Source organism: Canis lupus, chromosome 17 (assembly GCF_003254725.2).
Source record: "Canis lupus dingo isolate Sandy chromosome 17, ASM325472v2, whole genome shotgun sequence".
Lineage (NCBI taxonomy): Eukaryota > Metazoa > Chordata > Mammalia > Carnivora > Canidae > Canis > Canis lupus.
The window spans coordinates 2,323,189-2,340,845 of record NC_064259.1 but is presented as its reverse complement, the minus strand read 5'-3'; the positions used below and the strand labels follow the sequence as shown (position 1 = coordinate 2,340,845).

Below are 17,657 nucleotides of genomic sequence, written 5' to 3'. Positions count from 1 at the left end.
CTTTTGTATTTTGCTCCTTCATTGTGATAGAATAACCCACGGTTTGGGATGGCGGCTCGGGGACAACACTCTACGAGCATTTCTCAGGAGAATCCAGTCTGTGGTTCAAGGGCACGCTGTGTCCCTGTGAGCAATATCCACTTAACCAGACCCATATGAGCCCCAGGTCCAAGGGGCCGTGGACACCACCCATCACGGATCTCTGCTGGGAGGTGCACATCCTGGATCCTGGACGTGCCCCAGGAGTGCCTAGGTTGCCATGAGAACACATTCTGACTCTACCTCCCTGCGTCCTTCCTTTGCATTGTCATCGTGGTGGCATCATTATACACAACAAACAGGGCAGGGCAAGGCCGGCGTGGGGAAGCCAGGTCTTACCACTTTTGGGGTCCTTTTCAATCATAAAGTAAAGGGGTTTCTGGTTGCTATTTCCTTGCTTTTTAGGGCTAGGTCAGGCCTAAGTTGGTTTCTCAGCAACAAAAGATTGCCTTTGGAAGGCAGCCCACTCAAGAATCGCATTTTTTCTTTTCTTTTAGATTTTTATTTATTTATTCATGAGAGATGCAGAGAGAGAGGCAGAGACACAGGCAGAGGGAGAGGCAGGCTCCCTGCAGGGAGCCCCATGTGGGACTCGATCCCGGGACCCAGGATCACGACCTGAACCGAAGGCAGATGCTCAACCACTGAGTCACCCAGGTGCCCCTAGAATCACTATCTTTGTTTATTTGAAACTGCTAATCAGTCCAATATCTTTCTGAAAGTGAAGGTACCATCCCATGTGTGTGCACGCGTGTGGATACACACTCAGTAGTAGACTATGGTCATTCACAATGTCCCAGGAAGCGTTTAAATACCTTTGCCCTAAAACCGAAGCAGAACATGTGTTTCCTGGTTGCGTTGCACGGCACCATAGAGTAGTCACCCAACAAGTTTCTTCCTCAATGTGTGTGGCAAGAAGTAAATGAAATAAAGGGCTGGGCTCCGGGTTTTCCTGCCACAGACATGCCCTTCCTCGCACCCAGGAGTCGTCCTTACCTGGCTGCTCACCTGGGAGCTGTCTGGCCCCTCTGCCCAGGGAGATCCGTGCCGTATGCCATCCTGGTCCTTCCAGCCCTGCTTGGAAGAAGAGGAGGACAGCCTTCCCACACCTACAGCGTCGAGGACCAGCAGCTGGAGGCACACATCAAGACACAGCACAACCTGCACATGAGCACAGGACAGGGCCCACGGGACGACCACAGGGGATGTACTCACAGTGCGAAGATACTCTCCAACCCAGAGATGCCTTTTGTGGGTGGTGAGGAATCACGGGACGTCATGGAACTTGGGTAATTTCAGCTACCTAGAAACTAACCCTGTCATGTTTGATGATTTGTCTTGTTTTAAAAAAATAAAAGAATCTCCTGATATATTATGCATGGCTGATTTGCAGCTGAAGGGCTCAGGGCTATAGAATATTCTCAAGATTTCTGGGTAGAGGCTTTGATTAAAAGGAGGATAAATTCCAGGACCTCCCAAGCACTCATGCTGGTGTTTGGGGCCCTAAATTATCTTAACCTGGTTCGTTTACATGACTAGCTTTCTTTTAACTCCCGAATGTTCTACAGGCATGGGTAGCGGGCCCTAAGAGGCTGGAGTTGGGGCTCAGAGGCAGGGCGACCCACGTCGTCTCCACCCCGGGGAGACTGCAGACTGGCGTGGGCAGGAGTGAGGCCGTGCGGGTGCAGCTGGCTCTCAGGTGCGAGTGGGAGACACTGGGGTGGCGGCTCCAACCTCCTGCTACCCCAGGCTTGCGTGGGTGAGGTCTGAGCGCCATCACCCCCCAAAGGAGGAGCTGCACAGCACACGGGGCCAGGCCCTTCGTGCTCTGGGTCCCGGAGACACGACCAGCAGACATGAACTGGTTTGCCCCCGGCGCCCGGAGCACCTCTCGGACCCTCAGACTGTAGGAGCACGTCATTCAGGAGGCCCGGGAACCACATGCAACCATGCAGCGCCGATGTGCAGTCCCCGGGCTGCACGCATTGGTGAGCGGGCACCTGCCAGGCGCCTCTGGGGGCCGCACACGAGGACAGGCCAGCACGGCTTCCGGCGGCGTCAGGGGTCCGCACCCTGCCTCCGGCTGGTTCCAGGCAGGGCTCATCCCAGAGCATCTCTGCACCGACACAACACTGTTTTCTAAGGCGGGTCCCCTCGTCCCCACCGTTTAATGCTGACCCCTAAGCCATCCAGGCAGTGACAGAAATTCGCTCCTTTCTACACAGCGTGGCCGTTTCCCCTCCGGTTCCACCCTCCGTTCCCACCAGCGTCTCTGCGTGTTTGTGCGACCCTCGGCTTCCCACAAGATGCCCGTCTTTCTGCATCCCCCATCTCAGCCAACGTCAAGTGTTCCTGGGCTCACAAGCAGGTCCCACACCCACTCTCTTATTCAAGCAAGAAAAGGAGAAATATTCACTACGAGTCAGGTCACACATATGTAATGTCCACTCCAAAAGTCTATGTGAATTGTTAGAAAGTTGTAGGATACCAACTCTAATTCTTCATTTTTCCAAATATGACATCAATCTCTACCTTAGAAAAAAAAATCTTAAGCCTTTTTAAATTTTTTTTTTTTGCTATTATTTGTTCTGCATCCCAGGAAGGCTTCATAATGAGATAAAAATCCAAGATTTTTTTTTTAGAAATGTATTAACGTATACCTCTTATGTGTCTACATCTTTATTATTTATATATTTTTCCGAAATAACTGAATAACCTTTGAACCTTTTCTAGGTAATCATCCTCTTTCCATATGATCATTACCATTTAATGAAGAAATACTCTCTCCTTCTGAGGTATTATCTGCAATTCGGTTTAAAAAAAATTAACACTCAACATGCCTCAAAAATAGTAAGATCCCATGGGCAAAGCCCTGCTGTGAGATATATATGAGTGTAACCTGGCTAAAACAAACAAGAGTGGCATGTCTGTCTCTAAGTATAAAATTGAGCCTCAGTGAATTTTACTGTCCATGAACTTGCTCTGATGTTACAGAATTTACATTGCACCAAATGGGAACAATTAATCTAGGCCTAGCTGGTTGGCTGGACAATAAAAGAAGAAACTTCTCTTGATTTAATGCCATGCCTTTATTTATTCCATAATCATTTTTAATTTAGTCGAGAAACGAAATCTAGACTGGGTGGCTCAGCTGTTGAATGTCTGCCTTTGGCCTAGGACGTGATCCTGGGTCCCGGAATCAAGTCCCACATCAGGCTCCCTGCATGGATCCTCCTTCTCCCTCTGCCTATGTCTCTGCATCTCTCTGGGTCTCTCATGAATAAATAAAATCTTTAAAAAATAAATAAATAAACAAAATCCGAAGAGCTTCCAGAGATAGATCGGCTACCAAGGTGGGGTCACAGGGTCTTCATGGATGGATGGCCCCTCCCGCCCTTGTGACTTGGGCAGATGATAGGGATGGTGGACGGGGAAGGGTACATGGGAGTGGACACACCTGAACAGGTGCTTCCTTTGTGCAGGGCACCGTGTGGGGTCACTCGAGAAGGAAGAAGTGTTGGACGCAAAGGGCTCGCACCCTGGTGCCCTCCTAATCCTGTCCCTAACGAGACAGCCTTGAAAGATGGACTAAAGAGAGAAAGGGCTCAGAGCCAACGCAGACACACGCGTCATCAGGCTCTGTGAAAACCCCACTGAAGCGCACACAACGTTCTGCAGAAACGCATGCACGCACGGAGGAGGTGAGTCCCGTGGGCCTTAAGAGGACCGTGGGTTTTGACCAGCCAAGGTCGGGGGGGACGGAGCTGGTGAGCGAAGCCGCACACTGTGAGAACACAGAGCATATTCAGTGAACAGTAAGAAGTCTGCGATTAATCCCAAATCATTGAGAAACAAGTCACCTCACATGTTCTCACGCTGAGGCGAGACCTGTGTGGCTCCATTCCGGATCTCATTAGTTCCAAGAAGCTCCGTGTCACGCTTCCCGATTTGCGTCTCATTAGGTGGCAATGGCAGGAGCCGCGTGGTGAGGACGGACGCCTCTCGCGCTGGCCCGTGGGCTATTGGTCCAGACTCGTGGTCCTTTTCCTGTGACCTGACGTCGGGGTCCACACCACTGGCTACAGTTTCTGGCAGCCCCTAAATGAACTTGGAGTCGCCATGTGCTGACGACGGTCACTCTAAAAATAACAAGGGGAGTTATTGCCGTGGTCTGGGGTTTGCGTTCACCTGTAATGATTCTTTCTATATCTACGGTTGCTGTTTTCCAGCTCAAAGATTCACCTTCTTTGATGATTATCATGAGAAAAGTCAAGAAGAAAAGTCAAAACAAGGACTTGGAAAAGTATTTGTGTCTCCAAGTCCAGATGTAAGGAACGTGGGTGAAGAACATGATCTTCCAATACGTGGAGTCCAACAGTCTTACACTCAGCAAAATTATCTAAACACATATTGCTCGAAGGTACGAATCATCTTCCAAAAACCACCGCCTAGTTTGATCGTAGAGCTCGTGTGCAGTTGCAAAAGGAGTTAACTCTGAAGACTTCAAATAAATGTTCATCGTTGCCAAATCATTTAGGGATCTCCAGTGTGTATGTGTATACACATCAGTCCTTCAAAAACAACAAAGAATTGAAACATGTGCCCAGGGGAAGCCCGGGGGCTCAGCAGTTGAGCATCTGCCTTCAGCCCAGGTTGTGACCCCGGGGTCCCGGGATCAAGTCCCACATCGGGCTCCCTGCAGGGAGCCTGCTTCTCCCTCTGCCTGTGTCTCTGCCTCTCTCTCTCTGTGTCTCTCATGAATAAATAAATAAAATCTTAAAAAAAAAAAAAGAACATGTGCCCAGAGCTGCTAAGAAAATGGGAAAAATCTCCCTCCATGGGAACAGCTTTCTTGAGTTTTTTCAATTAGCAGAATCAGCAGTGGGGGGAGGGGAGGAAGCAACAGGTTTCACTTTAACGAGACCCTAGCCCCACGCCATCTGACAGCTGTGGGGCAGGAGCGGTGCCTGGTACAGCCCCCGGCAGCGTTCTCACTCCCAAAGAAGTCCAACACTAAGGAACGATCCACCTCTTCCTCTATCAAAAAGAAAAAAAGTGATTCTCTGCATCTTCTATCAAACTAAATGACCCCACTAACAAAAGGCTGCCTCACATTTAGGAATTTCTCAGGGTTCCAGCTGTGCCCAGGAAACGTATCATACTCTCAAGTCGAGGAGGAAGTGCTGCTGCTCCCGGTCCAAGGGGAGACTTTGGGGAGCACCTTCCAAAGCCACAGGCTGGTGCTTGTAAATATGACCTCACTTAACCTTGGGGAAGCCCTAGGACATGGACACTATGTTAAGAGGAGGAAGCCAGGGCTCTAAAGATAACTTTATGGCCCAGAAAATCATCTTTGTTTTTTGGTTTGTTTTTTATTTTATTTATTTATTCATGAGAGTCAGAGAGGCAGAGACACAGGCAGAGGGAGAAGCAGGTCCCCTGTAGGAAGCCCGATGCAGGACTTGATCTCAGGACCCCGGGGTCATGCCCTGAGCTAAAGGCAGATGCTCTGCCACTGAGCCACCCAGGTGCCCTAAAGTCACCTCTTTGTAACACTAAGATGCCCACTTGGTGCCTTGAAAAGTGGCCTCTGCTGCCAGCCCTGTGGTGTTCTTAAATCCCAGACACTCACTGCAAAGTGAGGTGGCCCAGAGCCCTGCAAGTAGGGGACCAGGACACAGCCTGGGCCAGGAGGCAAGAGGGACCCACGGTCAGAGGCCCTGCACACTCCCTTCCACGTCTCCACGACATCCCGGGGAGAGAAGTGGGAGCAGAAGAGCCACCACTCGCAGAACCCCCGGTGTGCCAGGCCTGGTGGCTGGCCTGGGGTGGCAGTGCTGTTCCCAGACCATTTCCTGCCCGACGCCGGGCAAGCACAAAGCCAAGCCTGGAGCTTCCACCCCTCACCCGAGTGGTACCCGGGGTCCAGCCAAGGCTCAGCGTGGGAAAACCTGTCGGGGGGTGCAGGACAATTCCTCTCCCTCCCATCAGGGCAGGTGACCCCAGGGCACAAGGGACAGTAGGATCGTATCCACGAAACCTCAGATTCCCCGCAGGGCAAAGCAGAACCCGCCAAGGGTTCCAAGAGTCCTCTCCTTACCTGCACCTGCTGTCCCCAGTCCCAGCCATTGTCTTGGGTGGCGAGATGTGGCAAATTGTCTTTTGTTCTCAACCGCAGGCTTTTGCAAATAGTTTACACAACAAGCACACATAATTTTTATTTTCAGAGGAAAAGAAGATTCCGTTTCTTGAAAGGAAAACCGCCTTGTCGTGTTTCTATCCTCGTCCAGAGGCATGCGGAGGCGGCGGGATCTGGGAAGTCTTCGACCACTTTTACAGGTGAGTGAGCTTCAGCAAACCCTAAATATGAGGACTCCTAGGGGACCAATGGCCAGTGAAACAGTTTACACGGGGACGAGGACAGGGCTTCCCCTCTATTCCTAGGGCGGCGTCACACGGACGGAGGTGACCTAACCAAGTTCAGTCAAACAGATCAGTGGCACTTATTGAACCCGTACTAAGGGCAGAGCATTAATACCAAATCCTGGGTCCCCACAGCTGGAGCTGGGGCCCTGCTCCATGGTCCCCACCGCCCGGGCCAGGGAAGGCAGGGGCACCCCGAACCAGCGCGATCTGAACAAGAACTGTGTGCCAAGACGGCGACACCGGGTCAACGCCCCAGCATGGGCCCTGGACAAGCGTCCCCGCCGCCCCCTCCACGGGGCACGTTTTTGCCCACGCGCTGTGTCCACGTAGCAGCGGACTTACAGTGACTTAAAGCAGATGGTGACGTGTGTCCCCTGCTGAAGCCATGTCATCTGCAGCTCACTTCCAAAGATTCCCGTGTGTAGGCTCGGGGGCCGTGTCTTCACAGGTGCCTGCATGTAAGCGACTCCGTGGTTTGGAGGTTGGGGTGACTACGTCCCGAATGCGTTCTGAGCTTTTGGAGCAACCGGGAAAAGAGCACATGAAATGTCCCCGTGAGTTGGTTGAGGAATGTTTTATATGCTGAATGCTGGGGTATAATTGATAGAAACACAGCTCATCGTGTTGAAGCAACTGAGAAAAACACATTCAAAAGAAGTAAAACAATATAAAATAGAGCTGGAGCTCGCGAGCGATAAGCCATTTATTTTCCTTTCACACCATATTGGATCACAGGGAGAGTGATGTCATTGTTTTATTATTTATCACTACTGGGACGTAGCCATGTGAGACTTGGCTGAGGGATCTGCATTTCAGACCATTTGTTTTCTTCTTTTATCATTAATCATTCCTCCAGCCAAACACTGAAGCTATGGAAATGCAGGCGTCCCCAACCCCCAGCTGTTACGGTCGTGGAAGACTTACTGCCACATGCCAAACGGCACGTCGGCATGTACACCGTTGGGCCAAAGACGCTGCTGACACATAACGTCTCCAGGGCTCGTGGAGGAGTCATCTGGGCCCCTCACTTCCCAGGCTCGGGGTCGAGGCCTGGGGAGAGGCGGCTCACGGTGGAGAGCACCCGTTCTGTGTGATTGTCATTACTAGATGGGTGACTTCGGGCGACTAGTATACGTGCTTCCAGCCGATCTTCTTATTTGTGAAATCGGTGCCCCCCCCCGCACCCCTCCTCTTGCTCCTCATCATCCTGGCTCCCCTTCTGAGAGGCGCGCTGCAGAGATGGAGAAGGTTCGCGTCACACGTTCTAGAAGCAGCATCAGTCCACGGAGGCTGGCTCAGACTCTTGGCTCCACATCACAGCGGGGTCCCACCGTGATGCCCAAATCCGGCATGACCTCCCATGACCATTCTCTCACTCTCTGCCCAAAACGGTGGCCACTGGCCACGTGTCACTACTGAGTACTTGAAACGTGGCTACCCAAACTGGGATGGACTGTGAAGGTAAAACACGCACCGGACTCCAAGGCTTACTACAAAGAGTCCACAACCTCCTTCCTATGTTCATAGTAATTACCTAGAAGTGATAACATTTTGGAATACGAGGTCCAATACAATATATTGTTAAAACTAATATATATTACCTGTTTCCTTTTACTTCTTTTGATGCAGCTACTAGAAAATTTGAAATTGTACGTGTGGCTCCCACGTTCACTCTCTCTCGGGTAGTGCTGTCCTAACAGCCCCACGCGGCCCACGGCCCGGTCAGCAGAGTCCACCTGACACAGCCACCCTGTGGGGACGTGGGGGCTTGTCCCAGGCAGCCCAGCCCTCGGCCTCCGTCTGGCCTGGCTGTTCCTTCAACCTTCACACAGCAGTGGGAACTCAGTCTACACCCATTCTTGCCTCCTGCTCTCAATGTTCACGTGGTATCGTTTAAAGCAGGCACCCCCCTCGGGGATCCCAGGGTGGCTTAGCAGTTTAGTGCCTGCTTTTGGCCCAGGGTGTGATCCTGGGGTCCTGGGATCGAGTACCGCATCAGGGTCCCTGCATGGAGCCTGCTTCTCCCTCTGCCTGTCTCTCTCTCTCTCTCTCTCTCTCTCTCTGTGTCTCTCATGAATTTATTTAAATATCTATTAAATATTCAAATATATTTTGTTTATTTAAATATTTATTTAACTAACTAAATAAATAAATAAAATTTAAAAAATAAAAAAAAAACAAAACCAGCACCCCCTAGATACTTGCACTCCCAGGGCCAATGACATAGCTGAGGGTTATGGGTTCATCGTGTCCGGGTCCTAACCTCCAGTGCCATGCATATGAACTCTCATGGAGATAGTGTCTTTGCAGATGCCTTTAGCTAGGCCAAAGTCCTACTGGATTGAGGTGACCCTAAGTCTAAAGATTGGGGTTCTTCTAAGAAGAGGAAATGCCTGGCAAAGACAGACCCACAAGGAGCATGCCCTGAGACAACAGAGGTGGGGGGCAGGGTGATGCCCATCAGGACAGCAAGAACTGCTGGCCACCACCAGATGCTGCAAGAGGCAAGGAAGGACCCTACCCAGAGTCTCAGACGGAGCGTGGACTTCCGGTGTCCTGTGAGAGGATATGTGTTAGTTTTAAGCCACCCTGTTTGTAGTACTTTGTGACAGGAACCCCAGAAAAGGAATTACAGTGTCAGGGAAGGATCTCTCTGCAGAGCTCAGGTGTGCTCTCGTGATGAAAACAGTTTCTTTTGCAGGTTCGTAACCAAAGAGCCATCATTATAAGAAAAAAAATATTTTAATAGTAATCATAAGACATAACCTCTAGAAAACAAAGCATAAAGAGTACATAGTGTCCAATTCTACTTATAAAAACGCAATTTAGATGAATGCCCACTATTTGCTTTGACATGGATGGAACTGGAGGGTATGACGCTGAGTGAAGTAAGTCAATTGGAGAAGGACAAACATTATATGGTTTCACTCATAAGGGGAATATAAGAAATAGTGAAAGGGATTATAAGGGAAAGGAGGGGAACTGAGTGGGAAAAATTGGAGAGGGAGACAAACTGTGAGAGACTCCTCACTCTGGGAAACACGAAGAGTCGTTGAAGTGGGGGGGGGGGATGGGGTAACTGGGGGATGGGCACTGAGGAGGGCATGTGATGGGATGAGCTAGATGTTGGAAAATTGAATTTAAATTTTAAAAATGTGAAAAAAATAAATTTAATTAATTAAATTGAATTTTTAAAAACCCCACAATTTAGCAGCAGAGACCTGATCAGTGGTTGCCCGGGGCCAGGTGTGCAGGAAGAAAGGGACCACCAAGGAGTGGCAACTTTTGGGGACGATGGAAATGTTCCGTATTTTGAATCAATGGCGGGTCCGTGGGTCTATACATTTTTCAGAATTCTTGAAAACGCACGGCTCAAATGATGCAGTTATTGCATATGTCAATTAAGTTGATAAAAAGCTAAGCAAGGCATTGTAATAGAGACATTTTACCAGTGTCCGCGGGACCGTCTCCATCCTTATGTGGCACTAGCAAGGTCCCCGCTACGCCGTACCACCAACACCGGTTCAGTTTCCCCAACAGGCTCTGTGCCATGAAATCTTCAGTCGTGCTGCCCATGGTGCTGGTTTTATTATTTTTCATTTAAGGAAAGGTTTTCACACTGAGACACAGTGAAAGGAAATGGAAAATCGAATGTTAACAAAGAACACACTTTTAACGATCACATGCAGGTCAGAGTTTTTTTATACTAACATTTTTAACATACTTGTAGTTCCAGTGCTTTTCACTTTTTAAATATTTCATGCGACGTATTGTGTGATTCTGTTGGGTCTCTTCACATCTCCTTTACACTGTCGGCGCGTCTTTCTCATGAGTGATTTTTCAACCATTTGAAAGAACGGGTAGAAATAAGAATGCAAACAAATAAATCATCGGATGCATGAGTCTTTAAAGTCTTGTCTAGATGCGTCATACTATTAAAGTCACGCCGTGAAAAAGGGTGAACCACAAACTCTTCACGGAAAGCAACTGCTAAAACTCAGAGGCTAATCACATATGTTCTTGTCATTAATTACACTAAGCAAACAATGGAAATAGTATTTTAAATACCATTGGATCCTAATAAGGTTTTAGTTACATGAGGAACATTTTTTAACATGAGACACACACACACTAATTTTCCTCTAGTCTTAAATGATGGCGTCGTCCACCATTAATATAAAATCCAAAAACAGGGAGGCCTGGGTGGCTCAGCAGTTGAGCATCTGCCTTGGACTCAGGGCATGACCCCGGGGTCCTGGGATCAAGTCCCGCGTCGGGCTCCCTGCATGGAGCCTGCTTCTCCCTCTGCCTGTGTCTCTGCCTCTCTCTGTGTGTCTCTCATGAATAAGTAAATATCCAAAAACAGTTTTGGTATCCTTTCCACTAAAAAGTGACCACATAGATAAAAAAGTTGCCAGGTGCCATGGCAAGACTTTGTGTCGTCAACACTCACAGAAGAGCTCTGATTCCTTTCAGCCGAAGCGGGGGGAGGGGGGGTGGGGGGTGGGGGGGGAAAGGCTGACAAAGACCCGAGAGTTCTCTTAGGGCTCCTACACGTCCTTGGAAGCCGGGTAGACACTGATATCATTTCCCCACGCATCACCATAACCCAGGGATTCCACAGAGTCAGAAATCCTTTAAAATAGTCTTGGAAAAAAAAAAAACAGAAAACATCTAGATGGGAAAGGGCAAATGTGACCGCCATAATGATGGTATTAATTTACGTGCCTCTCTTTCTGTTTCCCTCCACACCATACAGCTTCATCATGCACCTGCTTAGAGATTATGAGAAGGTGGGACTCTTACCTGGTAATTGGTAGAACGATTGTTGGCTCCAAAAACTGTCAACAGTATAGACAACGACACTCTAACATTTATAGGATTTTACCAATCTGTCGTTAACCCAAGCCCAACACTAGATAAAACATATGTGTCAGCCTTATACAACGATCATCAGACTGTGAAGGGGAGCCAAAGTTGAGTTCTTTCAAATAAAAGTGTTAGTAACATCATATTGGATTCTTAAATGCATTAATTTTTCAGTGATAAACGGAGCTTGTTATTAACAGGTAGGCTCCTCCGTCTACTCCATGAACCACTAGGTTTTACTGAAATCAATGAGAGAATTTGCCCAGAATTGTATGTCTTCTGACATTTATTTCACAGGACTTGTGAGGATGGCTGTAGCTGCCCACCCATCATCTTAAAAAATTCTAAAAGCAGGGACCCCTTGGTGCCTCAGTCAGTTGAGTGTTTGACTCTTGGTTTCAGCTCAGATCATGGTCTCAGAGCTGTGAGATCGAGCCCCGAGTCTCCCTCTTCCTCTGCTCCTCCCCCTGCCCAATCTCTCTCTCTCTCTCTCTCTCTCTCTCTCTCATAAATAAAATCTTTAAAATAAAAATCTTGGGATCCATGGGTGGTTCAGTGGTTGAACGTCTGCCTTCGGCTCAAGTCGTGACCCTGGGGTCCTGGGATCGAGTCCTGCATCACCTCCCCGTGAGGACCCTGCTTCTCCCTCTGCCTATGTCTCTGCCTCTCATGAATAAATAAATTAAATCTTGAAAAAAATACAATTCTAAGGACAGAACTCCCCCAGCTAGCTGCAATTCTTCAATATCTAAACAAAAAGAAACTCCTCCATCAGGCTGACAGCCGGTCCCAGGGCACCTCCAGGGCTGCACTGGGCGCCAGGCTGGCCTGACGCTCAGACTCGGCACGACTTGGCTCTAGGAGGCCTCTCCTATCTTTGGAAATAAAAAGCACAGAAGACGACAGTGCAATGGCAACAAAGAGATCATCGTTCCAGGATTGGGCCGGGCGTGAGCCGGGCCCGACTTCCTCGCGGCCTGCGGCTATCGAGTGTGGCGCTTTCTCTCCACCGCGAACTCACTACCCGTCGGACACACGAGGGTAAGCGATGGTCTTGTCCTGCACGCATTACGACTGGTGATTAGGAAGAACTATGTGTACTGACTCTGTCTAGCAAGACCAAGTGCCCTGAAAAGCCAGGTGGCGCAAGCCCAGGGAGGCGATTCCTGGGAGCCCCTGCCCCTCCGCCTGCTGGAGGTCAAGCCCCCGAGGGCCCACGTCTCGTCCCGTAGGGAAGCAGGAGGCCATGAGCTCACTGCGAACCAACCCAGCTTTGGTGTTTAAAATTAAAGATAAGTGTAACGGGCGCCCCGGTGGCTCAACGGTGTAGTGCCGCCTTCAGCCCAGGGCGTGACCCCGGGGTCCCAGGATCGAGTCCTGTATCGGGTTCCCTGCATGGAGCCTGCTTCTCCTCTCTGCCTGTGGCTCTGCCTCTCTCTCTCTCTCTGTCTCTCTCTCTCTCTCTGTCTCTCATGAATGAATAAACAAAATCTTAAAAAAAAAAAAAAAAACACTAGTATAACCTCAAGGACTTAGAAATGCCACACGGTTTTGGTCATCGATCAGCCAGTTCCACGTATAAATCACCCATTTTTGTGGATTATGAACAATGAAAAAACCCAAACGAGTACGCTGAGGCTCACCGACTTTGGGTGGGCGATCAGGGCCATGGGCTGGGTGTGCAGGGTCCGGGATCCCGGTCTCCTGACCCCAGGTCACGCTCCACGCCCAGGGCACTTCTGACCCGGGCACGGAGTGTCGGCCTCCCGGTCAGCACAGTCCCTGCCGGGTCAGCGACGAGGAAGGACCTCGGCCTCAGGAGAACCAGCGGACAACGGCTCCCGTACTTGAACCAGACACAAGGGGCTGCTGGCTGCTGCCGGGAACTGATGCCCCTGGATTATCCGCTCCACTTTGCTGACTGTGGCTTCTGCCCACGGGCCTCTGGCCTCAGGGACATCAAAACACACGCAAAGTCGTGGCGCTCTGCATGTGCCTCAGCACACTGGATTTCGTTTGTAGCTGAGCCCAGGTACTGTCTTCGCAGTAAGACAGGAGCAGTACGAGAAAGCCGCTCCCCAAGTGTTAGGGATGGGGGTGGGGGAGGGGAGGGATGGGGAGGGGAGGGGAGGGGTAAATAGACACAAACAATGGACCTCAAACCACTACTGGCGTTTCTCAGTGTGCAAATTATTTCAAAATCTTTTCATTCGTAAACTATTGTACCTGCAGGAGCTCATGGCACGGATTTATGTTTAGAATATCTTTGTCTTTCTGATCTGACATTTCTAAAGGCCTAGAAGGATTAAGTATTTTGTGGTGAGGGGGATCCCTGATTGGCTCAGTGGTTTGGTGCCTGCCTTCGGCCCAGGGTGTGATCCTGGAGTCCCGGGATCGAGTCCCGCATGGGGCTCCCTGTGTGGAGCCTGCTTCTCTCTCTGCCTGTGTCTCTGCCTCTCTCTCTTTCTTTCTCTCTGTGTCTCTCATGAATAAATAAATAAAAATCTTTTTTTTTTTTTTTTTTAAAAAAAAGTATTTTGTGGTGATGTTTTAGAATACGAGCCACAACAAAAAGCCGGTGGGCCACCGGCGAGGAAATCCTTTTGGCTTCATGCTCGCAGCCCTGAACGGCGGCGGCAGCGGCAACACCACCCGAAGCCCGCTGCGGGGTCCAGGAGGGCCGTCGATGCTTCCCCGAGCCAGGGCAGCCGCAACTCCAAACCCCACATCGGAGGTCCCTGGGAGCTGCTCTCTGGTAAGCGGTTTCCTCGAGGCCGGGTTTTCCTGCCCTGCCCCTCTAGAGCTGCCCACGAGTGCAGCACCTACGGTAGACAAGGCGAATTTGGAAGAGGGTCCCCCATCTCCTGTCCAACCTCGGTGCAGATCTTTCCAGCAAGCGCTTTCTGAGAAACTTCTCCAGAGATGCCAACTGCCCAGAGGCCTCCTCCTCATTCTGCTCCTCAATTTATCCTTTGCATCAACAATCCACACCACCGGCTGTCGAACGGCAGATTAAAAATCAGAATTAACCATCGGAGGGGCTAAACCAGATAGAAAAAAAATTAGAAGTAAAATTAGAATTAACTCACATTCCTGCAAGGGGTGCAGTGGGTAGGTCCAGGCGGAGAACAGATAGACGGAAGCTCAACGGGTCAGAGCACGTGGAGGCCTGGCCCCTGGTGGGGAGCCACAGGGCCACAGCTCTCTCCAGCCTGTCACCCTTCCACCCTGTGTCCCCAAAGTGGTGCAGGAGAGTGCCAGGAAGGCCTGTGGGGTGCACGGGGTGCCGCTCCAGAGCGGGGACCAGGGCCATCCAAGCATTAGGTCACCCCTTCCCCTCAGAGGGCACCAGGCAGCCAGTCCTGACCGGGGCCCCTGCCCGAGGCCCCTCCCCTAGCTGCTTCTAGCATCCTGATTCCTGCTGCGTGAGGATTAGCACAGAGGCATCAGCAGCAAATATGCAGGGGGCTGGGGAAGGTTTTATCCTGTCTAGATTAAGACCTTAAAGGTCTAGATTTATCGCGAGTGAAGCATCATATGGATTCTGGACACAGCATTTACGAGGCATGATCGTGATTCTTCACAACCAAACTAGATAGACACTGAACAACACGAGTTTTATGAAATACTTTCATTGTTAAAAGCAATTAAATCTTGCATAAAGTACATTTCAACTATTAGCTTTATTAAAATAATTTTTATTTAGTCTTTTTATAGTCACTCATTATTGTTTCTATTATGCCTCTTAAGTTGAATAATTCTGATTATTTTACCAAAAAAGCTCTCTCAAAAACATCCTTAAAAAATACATCTAATTCAACTTTTATTTACCTCAGTTTGTATTTTATTGGTAACAGGTTGAAATTTGATATTTTGCAACTGCATTTCCCTTTCTAATCTTTTAGATCAGGGGTTGATAGATTTTTTTTTTCCTATGAAAACCCTGTGTTACATCATTAAGAATGATGAGAGTTGGTATTTTGCTACAAGTAGAAAACCTGAAAATGGGGTGTAAAGACAGAGAAGAAATAGGAACAGAAAACATTCACAGAGGCAGCCTGCCAAAAATGTTAACAACAGTAAAGACGAGCACACTTTTGTCAAATGTAACCCACATAAAATTTGTGGATAGGCACCACTAGTCTATTTTATGAAAGTGTAATTATTGATCAAAACAGCAAATATGAGCAAGAAAATTATTCTAAATCAAATCCACAACTTGAACAACTTTCTATTTTGCCAACTTCAATCATAAAAAATATAACTTCACAAATATTTTGATTTTGTTTCTATGAACCAATATTGATTACAACAAACATGAAGAATTTTTGTTGTAAACATTTATAGCTTATTTATAATTTTTAAATGCTAAAAAATGGAACGCTTGGGTGGCTCAGTTGCGTAAGCAGCCAGCTCTTGATTTTGGCCCAGATCATGACCTCCTGGTCCTGGGATCGAGCCCCATGTGTCAGGCTCTGAACTCAGAGGGGACTCTGCTTGAGACTCTCTCTCTCCCTCTCGCTCTGTCTTTCTCTCTCAAATAAATAAATCAATATTTTAAAATAAAATAAAATAAATATATTTTTTAAAAACCATAGTGCTTGGGTCTCCGTTAATCGCAGGCACTGCTAATGTCGGGGCAAGCCCAGATAAAAGCACAGAAGGTGCTATTTTCTGGGCAAACATGAAAGAGGCCTACACACCCTCATCAGAGGTCTTCCTGAAAGGCTGGTTTTGATCATGGAAATCTCATATCAGAAGCCATATCCGCCCCACCCTCCAGTACCTTCATCTTCAGCCGAAGTTCCTTAGGCCAATGTACAATGATGCCCACACTTCTTCCAGAGTTTACTTTTCCTCCCTTATTTCCCAGCACAATCTAACCAAAGTCTCCTCTCCAGTGACCAGCTGCCCGGGCCTACTGCCTAGCCATTGAGAATCACGCCACCTGGAAGGGCTACACCAGCCCACTGCACCTGTCTCAACTCTCGGGTCACATCTGCCACCTTGACGAAGCTTTCCCTGACTATTCATGACAGTCTTATCCATCACCTTGGATGGCACATTCGCTCTGTGCCCCAGGAGGAAGGTGGCCTTGAACTTGTATTACCAGTGAATGCTGCCTTCCGCCCCAACCATGAGACCTGACATTTGTTGAGGCGCTGCTACTTGCCAAGTACTGGTAGGTATTTTACATTCACTCTCAAAGCAGCATTAAGTGAACTAAATTGACAACTCTTCCTCCCCCTGATGCTGCAAGTTCTGAAATTTCCTCCACACACTACGTTTTCCAAATTCTTACTGGTCACGTTCATATTTTATGCAAACCAACATACCCCACAGTATTTCATTATATGTTCAGAGCAGAGCAGAGCAGTCGCTCAACAAAAATGCAGTACTGGGGGATCCCTGGGTGGCTCAGAGGTTTGGAGCCTGCCTTTGGCCCAGGGTGCGATCCTGGAGTCCCGGGATCAAGTCCCACATCAGCCTCCTGGCATGAGGCCTGCTTCTCCCTCCTACTGTGTCTCTGCCTCTCTCTCTCTCTCTTTCTCTCTCTCTATGTCTATCATAAATCAATAAATCTTTTTTAAAAAATACAGTACTGTTGCTGTAGATGTCAGAGAAAAAAGCCATATCGAAGCTTTAAGTAATTATGCAGAAGCTATAGCTTATATGTACATATTTCATTCATAAAAATAAACTTTAGCTTAGCCTTACCCACTATCTATACCATACATACAACATATTAATTTTTTTCATATCCCAAATATGGCAGGTTTTAGAATGATTTTTAATGGTTGAAAAGATGACCAAGAAAAAATTATTTCACCCAAAACAAAATTACCACTTCTCTGATAAATTCATTGGAATCCTAGAAAGCATACCGAAAGGTTAACTGATAGCATAGAACTGTTATGCTATTTTTTTCAAATATCAATATAAATAGATGAGATCTACAAGGAAAGAACCTACATCTGGTTGCTCTTTCTCATTAACTGCTTGGCTAGCTGCGGCACAATAAGAATGGGAATCCATTGGACTGTTCACAATTTTTATGACTCTATTATCTTGTATAAGATCTGTTTTATCTAAATAAAAAAAAAGATCTGTTTTATCTTTTTCTAAAAAGGGAAGGAAGCGCTTGGGTGGCTTGGTTGATTAAGCATCTGACTCTTGGTTTCGGCTCAGGTCACAATCTCAGGGTCCTGGGATCGAGCCCTATGTTGGGCTCTGCACTCAGCAGGGAGTCTGCTCAAAATTCTCCCTCTCCCTCTGCACCTCTTCCCACTTGCACATACACACTCTGTCTCTAAAAACAATAA

The 17,657-nt window shown here is 48.4% G+C and overlaps 1 long non-coding RNA gene across 1 annotated transcript; it reads right to left on the bottom strand.

The window, feature by feature from the left end:
- Positions 1 to 2,988: 2,988 nt before the first annotated feature.
- Positions 2,989 to 10,960, bottom strand: LOC112664903 (uncharacterized). Its single transcript, XR_003140102.2, has 5 exons — positions 10,190 to 10,960; positions 9,915 to 10,084; positions 6,808 to 6,979; positions 6,140 to 6,415; positions 2,989 to 4,610 (listed from the first exon to the last, which is right to left on the bottom strand). It is a non-coding gene; the product is annotated as an uncharacterized LOC112664903 (long non-coding RNA).
- Positions 10,961 to 17,657: the final 6,697 nt, after the last annotated feature.